Here is a 7,540-nt window from a genome sequence, read left to right on the forward strand (position 1 = left end):
GGGCGCACAGAAATATCCAGCACTGGACGCAAGGAAATGGCGGGACTTGAATACAAAGAAATGGCGGCCCTGGGCGCACAGAAATGGCCGGCGCTGGACGCACAGAAATGGCCGACGCTGGGTGTACAGAAATGGCCGGCGCTGGGCGCACAGAAATGGTCGGCGCTGGGAGAACAGAAATGGTTGGCGCTGGACGCACAGAAATGGCCGGGCCTGGGTGCACAGAAATGGCGGCGCTGGGAGCACAGAAATGGCGGCGCTGGGCGCACAGAAATGGACGGCGCTGGGCTCACAGAAATGGCCGGCGCTGGGAGCACAGAAATGGACGGCGCTGGGCGCACAGAAATGGACGGCGCTGGGCGTACCGATGTTAATGAGATGTAATACAAAAAAAGTCATGTTTCTTTCCATTCAAAAATTGAGAAACTGCGTCAAAATCCCCCGCCAAGTGCCCCCCTAAAACGTCTTTTTCTATCGTTAGCGCAGAATTACATTTCTACGTTTCAACCCAAAATGTATTTGACGCAGCGCGGACGTTCCTTTATATAGGGAATAAAATGTATTATTATCACAGTATTGCTATTATACATAATATTACATTAATAACCGATAGTTACTAACGCTAGTTATAAATAACGACACTAATAACCGATAGTTACTAACACTAGTTATAAATAACATGACATTAATAACTGTAGTTACTAACACTAGTTATAAATAACATTACACTAATAACATAACTGATAGTTACTAACACTAGTTATAAATAACATTACACTAATAACCGATAGTTACTAACACTAGTTATAAATAACATGACACTAATAACTGATAGTTACTAACACTAGTTATAAATAACATGACACTAATAACTGATAGTTACTAACACTAGTTATAAATAACATGACACTAATAACTGATAGTAACTAACACTAGTTATAAATAACATGACACTAATAACTGATAGTTACTAACACTAGTTATAAATAACATGACACTAATAACCGATAGTTACTAACACTAGTTATAAATAACACGACACTAATAACCGATAGTTACTAACACTAGTTATAAATAACAGGACACTAATAACCGATAGTTAGTAACACTAGTTATAAATAACATGACACTAATAACTGATAGTTACTAACACTAGTTATAAATAACATAACACTAATAACTGATAGTTACTAACACTAGTTATAAATAACATGACACTAATAACTGATAGTTACTAACACTAGTTATAATAACTGATAGTTACTAACACTAGTTATAAATAACATGACACTAATAACTGATAGTCACTAACAATAGTTATAAATAACATGACACTAATAACTGATAGTAACACTAGTTATAAATAACATGACACTAATAACTGATAGTCACTAACAATAGTTATAAATAACATGACACTAATAACTGATAGTAACACTAGTTATAAATAACATGACACTAATAACTGATAGTCACTAACAATAGTTATAAATAACATGACACTAATAACTGATAGTAACACTAGTTATAATAACTGATAGTTACTAACACTAGTTATAAATAACATGACACTAATAACTGATAGTCACTAACAATAGTTATAAATAACATGACACTAATAACTGATAGTAACACTAGTTATAAATAACATGACACTAATAACTGATAGTCACTAACAATAGTTATAAATAACATGACACTAATAACTGATAGTAACACTAGTTATAAATAACATGACACTAATAACTGATAGTCACTAACACTAGTTATAAATAACATGACACTAATAACTGATAGTAACTAACACTAGTTATAAATAACATGACACTAATAACTGATAGTTACTAACACTAGTTATAAATAACATGACACTAATAACTGATAGTTACTAACACTAGTTATAAATAACATGACACTAATAACTGATAGTTACTAACACTAGTTATAAATAACATGACACTAATAACTGATAGTTACTAACACTAGTTATAATAACTGATAGTTACTAACACTAGTTATAAATAACATGACACTAATAACTGATAGTTACTAAGACTAGTTATAAATAACATGACACTAATAACTGATAGTTACTAAGACTAGTTATAAATAACATGACACTAATAACTGATAGTAACACTAGTTATAAATAACATGACACAAATAACTGATAGTTACTAAGACTAGTTATAAATAACATGACACTAATAACTGATAGTTACTAATGCTAGTTATAAATAATATGACACTAATAACTGATAGTTACTAACACTAGTTATAAATAACATAACACTAATAACTGATAGTTACTAACACTAGTTATAAATAACATAACACTAATAACTGATAGTTACTAACACTAGTTATAAATAACATGACACTAATAACTGATAGTTACTGACACTAGATATAAATAACATGACACTAATAACTGATAGTTACTAACACTAGTTATAAATAACATGACACTAATAACTAATAGTTACTAACACTAGTTATAAATAACATGACACGAATAACTGATAGTTACTAACACTAGTTATAAATAACATGACACTAATAACTGATAGTTACTAACACTAGTTATAAATAACATAACACTAATAACTGATAGTTACTAACACTAGTTATAAATAACATGACACTAATAACTGATAGTTACTAACACTAGTTATAATAACTGATAGTTACTAACACTAGTTATAAATAACATGACACTAATAACTGATAGTTACTAAGACTAGTTATAAATAACATGACACTAATAACTGATAGTTACTAAGACTAGTTATAAATAACATGACACTAATAACTGATAGTAACACTAGTTATAAATAACATGACACAAATAACTGATAGTTACTAACACTAGTTATAAATAACATGACACTAATAACTGATAGTTACTAAGACTAGTTATAAAAAACATGACACTAATAACTGATAGTTACTAAGACTAGTTATAAATAACATGACACAAATAACTGATAGTTACTAACACTAGTTATAAATAACATGACACTAATAACTGATAGTTACTAAGACTAGTTATAAAAAACATGACACTAATAACTGATAGTTACTAAGACTAGTTATAAATAACATGACACAAATAACCGATAGTTACTAAGACTAGTTATAAATAACATGACACTAATAACTGATAGTTACTAAGACTAGTTATAAATAACATGACACTAATAACTGATAGTTACTAACACTAGTTATAAACAACATCACGCTAATAACTGATAGTTACTAACACTAGTTATAAATAACATGACACTAATAACTGATAGTAACACTAGTTATAAATAACATAACACTAATAACTGATAGTTAATAAGACTAGTTATAAATAACATTTACACTAATAACCGATAGTCTCTAACACTAGTTATAAATAACATGACACTAATAACTGATAGTTACTAACACTAGTTATAATAACATGACACTAATAACTGATAGTTACTAACACTAGTTATAAATAACATTTACACAGAATTCTACTTTAATGTAAATGGGATGAACCAGGAATTCACTGCGACGCGTCAAACGTCATTTCTAACGTGGAACTACGCGGGGTGTGTGTAAGTCACCGGGCGACCTTCCCCGCGACCTTCACACCACGTGCATTTTAGGAGGGGTTGTGCTACTCTGTAGCACTAAAATTTTGACGCACAAAAAAAAAAAACCCAAATATAATCTTGGTACAGTACATAGGACCCGCCATATTGATTAGTAAATTATTCTCTATGTTGGGAAAGAGACAATGCAGGCAATACTTTGCACCCTCTCCCGCCTCCCCTCCGTCTCCCACACTGCTCTGCCCCCATCCTAGTCTTATTACTGGGCTTCCGATTTTGTCCACCGATAGGAGATGCAATGGTTGGCTAGTGATGTCTCTAGTGTTTCGATGACTGGCTCTTGGGCTACTGTAAAGCTGCCTTCCCCATGCTGGACAACCGATCAGCTCCATTCATTTCACGGGGTGCTTGAATAGCAGCCAAAGTGCAATGGGAAACGGTTTCTACACAAATCGAGTAGCCTAGGAAGGGATCCTCTCTCAGACTCGACACCACCCATTATTTTCTGCTCCATAACGATCCGCCTTTTATTTATTGTCCTATACATGTCAGCATACGGAATAAAAGTACAGAATACATGCACCAGTGTATAGAAACCGCTCCCGTGACACGCTGCCGCCCCTCCCAGCTGGGAACCCTGGATGTAGGGAGTACCTGGCATTGTGGGGGTGATAGTGGATGACCCTGCCAGGTTTCCAGGCACCAATCAATACCTGAGAGATTAGAAAAACTGTGAACGTTTTCATTTTGGAGTTTTAGCGAATATTATAACTTTAATAAAGATGCATTTCTTTCTTTTTTTTTGCCAGCTGGGGAGGTTGTGTTTTATTCATCGCGATTTGCGTGAATTAATATTATATACTGTATCTTTATTACTATATCTGTAGCACTGGCAGCATAACGTGTGCTGTACGGTAGAGAGCCGTGTGTGTGTGTAAACAAATAAGTGTCATGAGTATTTGTTAGTAGATGACCGATGGAGCTTAGTATGGTCTATGCGTGCTCATTTGCATGCCATTACCCAGAATCCCTGGCTGCAGTGGAAGCACGGTATGCCAAGAGATAATGGGGAAGGGCAGGTTGGCAGACCTGTCTGAGACGTGTGAGTGTGCTTCCACCGCAGGATTGTTAGTTGCTGTACACTGTATGGTGAAGGTTTTTTTTTTTGTCAGTTTTAGTCACCATAAGAGAGAGTGAGTGTCTGTGGTATCATATAAATATATAGCATACAACAGAACAGAAGGCACACTTCAAACACATATTGGCATAGATTGGCGAGGGCACGCATTATAGGAGTAAAATATATATATACCTTACCCAAACCCGAAATCCAGTCACGGATCGAGGCAGCACCTGGCAGGTATGTGTAACCCCTCTATTCCCACAGTCTATACATGCTATCAGTACACCATAATGGGACCCCTTGAATAAAACCAGACGAGACTTGTGTATATATCAACCGGTGCTATATGCCCCCTGGGCAACCTTATCCCAGCGGCCCTTGTTTCAAGAAAACACTATACTTAACATACTATATATATATATGTAACAGTGTTCCCCCACCCTCTGGGAGATTCCCGTTACCAGGTGTATGGTGCATGCTACCTGTTGGCTCACAGAATGCTTAGTTGTCCACTGATGGTTGTGGGGACTGCAGGACAGGCTTCTGGGGTGTATACCCGACATTTACTCCATGGTACTCAGCGCCTCCATCTGCTGTAGGCTCCAGATGTATGGAGGCGATCTCCCACAGTAGAAATGGTTACCTCTCCGCCCCAGTAAGATTACACATCAGACGGGAGGTATATTCAACTGGAACCAGCTTTATTTTTCTGTGCTCACAGTATCCAGGCAGTCCCTGCCCAATACAGTCACTGACCTGGTCTCCAAAGTCAGGATGGTCCCTGGACCTTCACTACAGGTCAAGGGCCCCCGCAGCAGTCCCTGGTCTTCCCTAACCCTCTAGCAGGACCAGGGGAAAAGGTAATCACTCCCTCTCCCCCTTAGGGAAGAGGACTGGGCCCTGCCAGTGCACAGCAGCGCTGCGTGATACCTTGTCTCTCTCAACGGTAGAGACACTACTGAATTTGGGGTTGCACCTCCCTTAAGTACAGTAGGGGGAAGGTACCAGGTCTGAACCCAGGATTGGGCAGAACTCAGACCTAGCCCCACCTCCTCCCCTGTCACTCATGGACACTCAAGGCCTGTGTGGGGGAACCCCATAATTGGTACTGACGCGTGCCAGGGAGGGCAGACTGGTAGCCAAACGAGACATGGCTACACATACATATGTAATACCCTATAAATGGGGGCGCTGCGCTATTGTCCCGTACATTAGTCCCAGTGTCCAATCCGGAAGCCACTTAGGCCAATATTATTGCCAGCACTGCGTTGGAGCTCTCATCTCAAAATGGCGTGTAGACGCGTTTCAGGCCTGCTAAGGGTGACACGTTTGTGAGGTGTGTGTGTGTGCGTGTGTGTAATACACAAAAGAAACTCGAACATTGAGAGAAAGGGCCCCTCGGCTGTCTGTTATCAGGCACGTTTCTGGATCTCTCTTGCTGTGAGTTCTTTCTCTCTGTGTGTAGGGGTTGTATATATAGTGGCACTGTGTGCTCATTTGCATGTCATTTCCCAGAATCCCTTGCTGCAGTGGAAGTGCTGTGTGCTGGGTGATAATGGGGAAAGGTGGGGTTGCAGACCTGCCTAAGACATGCTGATGAGCATACAGTTGTATTTACATTTGCATATATATATATATATATATACACACACACACACGTGACCTGCATATGGGACAACGGTTAATATGCAGCTTTTTTAGCTGACGCACTTGTCACCTTCGCAAAGGTCCCTCAAATAAATAATATCTCCCCTCACTCCGTCCCCATATACCGCCTTGTCCCGGACAGCACACTTGTGAGCACATGACTTAGCTATGCAACCAGGGTTAATACACACGGCTACTCTAGCCACCCCACCTTTCTCCTCCGCAAAGGTAATTTCAATAAGTTAATATTAACTTCTTACTCCATTGCAATAATATCTACACGCCACTGCCACCTCCTCCAACCCACACCAGCAATTTCAAATATCACATTTGCAGGGTGTCAGGTCCCTGTTTATTAAATAAAACTATGCACTTAACACACAAATATCTGTTGTAGCAAAATCTATCCGAAAATGTACTTTCCTCTGTACAAAGCTCGTGACAGCTCATTCAGAGCCCAAAGCATCACTAAGGCCTCGTCCAGGGTTACTGCTTGCTGGCTGAGGCGCGCTTCGGCTCGGCACTGAGCCCCTACAGTCGCAATGAGAGCGGCTTTGGTAGGGGCTCGCCTACGCTTCCGCGCGCTTGCGGAAACGTAGGTCTTAGGAAAATGTAACATTTTCCCGCTTGCCGGAGTGCAGGGCAGGTCACGTGATCGGTTCGCGCGCTGTCTAAGGCCAGGGAAAGCACCCGCTTTCCCTGAGCTTCAGCGCGTCTCCGCACGCCAGCAGGAACCCTGGCCGAGGCCTTAGAAAGTTTTGTTTTAGTATAGATAAAAATACAGTGCTTAGGTTACAGACGAAGATTATTACAAGAACACGCAGTTATAGTAAATGCAGAACAGTTTCTTAAAATAAAAGGATCAAACAGAAATCCCTACACACTACATTAGCATGCCATAGGTTTTTTTCCCAGAGAGGTCACTGGCGTGTGACGTCACAGCGTCACGTGATGCCGCGACAACGGGACGCTACATGGCGTCACTGCGTCACGCGATGCAACATCGCCACGACAACGGGACTCTACAAGACGTCACTGCGTCACGCGATGCCACGTTGCAACGACAACGGGACTCTACGTGACGTCACGGCGTTACGCGATGCCACATTGCCGCGACAACGGGACGCCAGGTTAGCGTGTGTGTGTGTGTGTGTATGTATGTATGTATGTATGGAGGGTT

This window comes from Ascaphus truei, chromosome 23 (assembly GCF_040206685.1).
Source record: "Ascaphus truei isolate aAscTru1 chromosome 23, aAscTru1.hap1, whole genome shotgun sequence".
In the NCBI taxonomy this organism is placed as follows: domain Eukaryota; kingdom Metazoa; phylum Chordata; class Amphibia; order Anura; family Ascaphidae; genus Ascaphus; species Ascaphus truei.